Here is a 5,418-nt window from a genome sequence, read left to right as displayed (position 1 = left end):
CTGTGCATTTTTGTGAAGTAAAAATTAGGTTATTTTATTTACACACGTTTTATTTATGTAATAAAAATAAGTCAATAGTGATATACAGTTTAAGTTAGGTTTAGATCGTATACAATAAACATATATATATATATATATTATATGTGGAAGTAGGATGGCTTTGTACAGTTAAGTTTGTGTGCAAGAAAATTTATTTCTCGAGTTGTACATTTAATAGATAACTGTTAATCAATTTACTGTAAATCCTTCTTTATTGTAATTAACATGTATTGCATATTGTACAGATAAATCAAATCAAAGATTTGATTAGCTAACTTGTTAGCAATGGAACCGAAGAAGATAATGCTAAAATATTAGTTTTAGACTTTCCTATGAGATGAGTAAGAATTACTAGTTTTATATGCTTGACAAACAAAAAAGCCAACTTTTATTTACATGCACAGAAGATTGTTTTTTTAACTCACAGAATACAAAGTTCGAGCTCACTGCAAACATTGTTTGTCAATGAAATACCCTATACTTTGATATGGTGATAAATAAAGTTGAGCGAATGCAAATTGAGGTCAATTAAAATGTTTAAAAGTGATAAGAGATGAAAAGAGTAGTTTAGGATAAAATATTTCGCAAGTGAGAAAATAACAATAAAATAATAATAATTTTATCGGAGGAGAATTTGTGAGATAAAAGGCGATTCGAAAGTCAAGTGAGGCATAATAAGGTATTTCAAGTACCAAGGAGACAAGATAAAATTTTTAAAATATTAATATTTAGCCGGATGTCGAAATCAGTCATGAAAAAAGATCATATGGTTGATCCAAGTGGGGGAGAAGATGACAAGCCCGACTCTATAAAAATATTTGTCATGACATACATGTGATGGATAGCATGTTTGCATGCTAAGAGAGTCCCGAGAACAAAAATTTACAAAAGTCGGTATTGTACCTAGAGGTACAACAAAGTTGAGTTAAACCTCGAACTAGATCAAATAGAGAATTTACAATGAAATTAAGAATTTTAAAGTCCCAGAATGGTTTAATATGGTGATTCGGAGTTCAATGATCAATTTGGAGTCAAATTAGACTTTTCGCTATCTAGGGGTAAAATGGTCATTTACCACCTGGGGACAAAATGAGAATTTTTAGAAAAGATTTTTGACCCCATTTGACTTATTGGAGTAAGATTTGAAGTTTAGAAGTGAAAAATTTTAATTTCGGTATAATTTGGAGTAAAAGGGTAAAATGGTAATTTTACCATCAGGAATAAAAAATTTAATTTTTGAAAGGATTTTGATCAAATTTAATTATTTGGAGTGTGAAATGAGTATGAGGAGTGAAAATTATGCATTATGGCAAATTTTCAATTTTTGAGGTAAAAATGTAATTTTTGAAAAGTTCAGGGGCAAAAGTGTAATTTTGAAAAATTTGCTCCACCAAAACTTTGGAAAAATCTGAAAATTTCACTTAGGACTTGGATAAGTCAAAGGGAATGCATGGTGGAAAAAGTAGGACAAGTTGATGGCTAGAAAAAAAATGAATTAATAAAATATTCAAAATATGAATAAAATAATATTATTTCATTAAACTAATAAAAAAGGCATAAACAAATCAGCCCATAACCCATTCTTCTTCTTCAACATTCGGCCAAGCAAGAAACAAGAGAGAGAAAGGAGAAAATAAAACCCTAGCCAAGAAATTTAAAGGGAAAATAGGTTGAAATTCAAAAATCAAGTGAAAAAAGGTAACATTTCTTAAATTTGTCTTGTGCTTTACCTTTCCCATCATTTTTCATGGTTGAATCATGTGATTTGAGGATGATTTCAAATCTGGTCATATGGGTTTAGAGAGAGAAAGTTGTTAGATAAATTTGATTTTAAGCTATGTTAGTGTTTAGTGTTTCTTTAGCATGTTTATGAGTAAAACAAAAAGAAAAATATTTATATTCTCCATGAATTTCTCTAAGTCGAATCTAGCCAATGGTATGTGAGGATGAGGTTGACTTTATTTTAAGAGAATTGGGTGGAAAAATGATGAATTATGAGGTTGGAAATTAAATGGGAATTTTCGGTGCAATAAATTGAAATTTTTACCCACTAGGGGTAAAAGCGTAATTTATAGTCTGGACTGATAAATTGGACGAAATTCACAGTCATTGAGGTATTGTGGATATAATTGGATAATTGAAATTAAAATGGATGGAATTGGAGTCGAATTGGGGATTTTATGAATTTACACCGTGTATATGCGAGTTAGGTCAGACACCGCAATTAAGCGATTGTTTACACATTTCAAATTCTATCTAGTGCATACTCATGGATAAGAGCCTGAAATAATTTATGATAAATTGACACAATTTATTGAATTTTGTGTCATGGATTATGGATAGGTGGTGAGTCAATTGTTTCGGGTAAGAGACTGCACTCGAGGGCGAAAGATAGGAGTATTTCTACTCCTAATACTGTGAGTGAACTTATTACCGTCTTAATTATCTAGAATAGTTTTATACAACTGTGTGATTTTATGAAAAATGGGTTTAAATGGTAAATTGCTATGTTTTAGGAGAAATTGTGATTTTATAAAATGATTTTATAAATTTTCTGAAAAATCGAATACTGGTTTTGAAAATAGAGTAATTAGAGACTGCCTGCTTGTGTTGTAAATTTATGGTTTTGAATTGAATGGCTTATGACAATAAATGAGCATGAATGGCTATACTGATTTTGCTGTTATAATTATTTATACTGTGTATTCAGCCTTGAGAGGCTGGGTTGCGATAAATTGCCATGTCATGCTAGAATGAATTTTATTGATTGGTGGATTATATATTAAATAGTTACTGCAGAGGGGGTTCCGTGGACCAGCATATTAGAGGGGCACGGTAAACTCCATTATATTATTACCTCGAACGGAGAGGCGCGTAGGGTATCTCCTAGGGTAAAGCTTAGGGTTCACTTCACGCTAAACCACCACGTGAAGGGGAACTTAGCCAACGCCAAGAAACAGCTGTATTTTCTCAAACTAAAATATATTTTGAGTGTATACAAAAATTTTAACAGCCATAGCGGACTCGGTTGGATGCCCTGCGCAAAGTATCACCGAGTATGAGTTTTGGCACGAGCCAAAGTTTTAAAAAATTCATAAGCTAAGTTGATTACTCGATTTATATGGATTGATTTTATTTGGTTGAAATGAACTGAAAGGTAATGAAATTACAGTATGATGACTTATTTTAATTGTCACTATTTACTCGGCTTTAGATACTTTAGATGGTATCTGTTTACTCACTGGGATTATAAAATCTCACCCCTTTTTCCTATATATTTTTCAGGCTCAGGACAGTTTGTAGATAGTCGAGTAGGACGAGAACTAAGCTCGAAACTGCATTATAGAAAGTAAGAGTTCACAGTCTTACATCCTCTTGGTCAATTAGAGCCCACGTGTCATTGCAGATCAAAACTTATATTTTGGTTATCTGTATTTCTATTCATACAATTTTTACTTTACTTTCATATGCGAAAAATTATTTACGAATATTTTTATAAAAATTTATTTTATGAGAAAATAGAATATTTTATTGATTATTTTTGAATAGTACTAGTTGTTAACAATTTACTTTCAAATGAATATTTTAGATACTTATTTTGTTTTTAAATCATTAAATATATATTTTTTGCTTACCTACTACATTTTTAGTAAGTTTTGAGATTTTTGACTAAAAATTACGAAAATACCCCTATGAGCCAGAAAATAATATTTTATTGTTCTTATTTGAAAATGACTTATAATTTTTTTAAATGCGAGATTTAATAATTGTTGCTCACCGGGGAGATGCGAAAGTTGATGCTAAGCCTTGCAGGGTTTCGATCAGCATTCGGGGTGAAGAATGTCTGTCGAGGCCTCGCGACAATTGTCACGGGCTCGATGGGGAGTTTCGGGTCGTGACAGTCAAACCCTATTCTATAAAATAATTACGACGTCATTTACATACTCAATAGAATGTTTGCATATTTAGGAAGTTCAAAGAATCGTTAAAAGACGATATTGCCCCTAATGGTACCATTAAGTCGATTAAGCCTTGAACTAATTCAAATAGGAATTTTAAGGTGAAATTAAGAGTTTCACAGTTCAACGATGACTCAAAATGGTAATTCGGAGTTCGAGGATCAATTTGGAGTCAAACCGAAATTTTCACTATCTAGGGGCAAAATGGTCATTTGCCACTTGGGGACAAAATGAGAATTTTTAGAAAAGATTTTTTGTCCCCATTTGACTTATTGGAGTATGATTTGAGGTTTAGAAGTGAAAAATTTTAATTTCGGTATAATTTGGAGTATAGGGGCGAAATGGTAATTTTGCCACCTCGGGGGCAAATCGATAAATTTTTACCCCCGACACTTATCAAGACCAAGGGATTTTATTCATCATGAAAATGGATAAACATGAGAAATGTGTGGTGGAGAATTAAAGAATTAAAAGTCAAATATTTAAAATTTGAACCAATAAGGAAATGCTAGGTGTCATGTGTTTTTTTCTTTATAAAAAGGCAAAAAATCAGTCCATTTCTCCCATAGTGATCAGCCAAACCAGAAGAGAAGAGAAACCAAGGAAGAACAAACCCTAGGTGGGAAAAATCAAAGAGAAAGTGTTAGAATTCAAGGATTTGATCAAGCAAAGGTAAAATTTCTTTGATTTTGCTAGTGATTTACCTTACCCATGCATTTTCCCTTAATTTCCATGGTTAAATTACATGTTTTCATGATGAATTCATGGCTGGTCAAAATGGGTATGGAGAGAGAATGATCTTGGATTGGTTTGATTTTTAGGTATGTTAGTGTTTTTAGGTGATTATTGATGTCTAGTATGAAAACAAGTGAAGAAAACCACCAAAGGTTGGGAACCCATCAATAGCCGAATTCTCTAAGTGAATAATGAGAAAGAATGGGATGCTATTCTAGGTGATTTGATTAAGAAATAATAGTTTTTGGTGTAGGAATTAATGAATTATGGAGAGAAAATTAAGTAGGAGAAATCACGAAGTTAGTGTACCATTGTTGGCCGAAAGTTTCAAGAAGAAAAGTGAAGATAAATTTGCCTAATTGTGTGTTAATTAGTTGTGCTTGGTGAATTGAGGAATTGGAAAAAAAATAGAGGAAGTTGGAGTGAAATTGGACGCATTGGCCAATTTATCGGATGAAAAATCGACTTAGGCCAATACCAGGTCTAGATGACTACTCGTGCATTTTTCATTTCATATCATGCATATATATATCGAGCCTGAAATAGCTTACGACTGTTAGACACAATTTAATTAGAATATGTGTTATGGATTATGGCTTAGTGGTGAGTCATTGGATACGGGTAAAGGACTGTACCTACGGACTGAAAATAAGAGTATTTCTACTTCTAGAATTGTGAGTGAACT

The 5,418-nt window shown here is 32.1% G+C and overlaps 1 long non-coding RNA gene across 1 annotated transcript; it reads left to right on the top strand.

Moving 5' to 3' along the window:
- Positions 1-1,613: 1,613 nt before the first annotated feature.
- Positions 1,614-3,468, top strand: LOC148760687 (uncharacterized). The gene is made up of 3 exons (XR_016028213.1): positions 1,614-1,737; positions 2,383-2,456; positions 3,325-3,468. It is a non-coding gene; the product is annotated as an uncharacterized LOC148760687 (long non-coding RNA).
- Positions 3,469-5,418: the final 1,950 nt, after the last annotated feature.

The sequence above is a fragment of the Theobroma cacao genome, chromosome 9 (genome assembly GCF_053813885.1).
Source record: "Theobroma cacao isolate CCN51 chromosome 9, ASM5381388v1, whole genome shotgun sequence".
In the NCBI taxonomy this organism is placed as follows: domain Eukaryota; kingdom Viridiplantae; phylum Streptophyta; class Magnoliopsida; order Malvales; family Malvaceae; genus Theobroma; species Theobroma cacao.
This window is presented reverse-complemented; position numbering and strand designations above follow the sequence as displayed.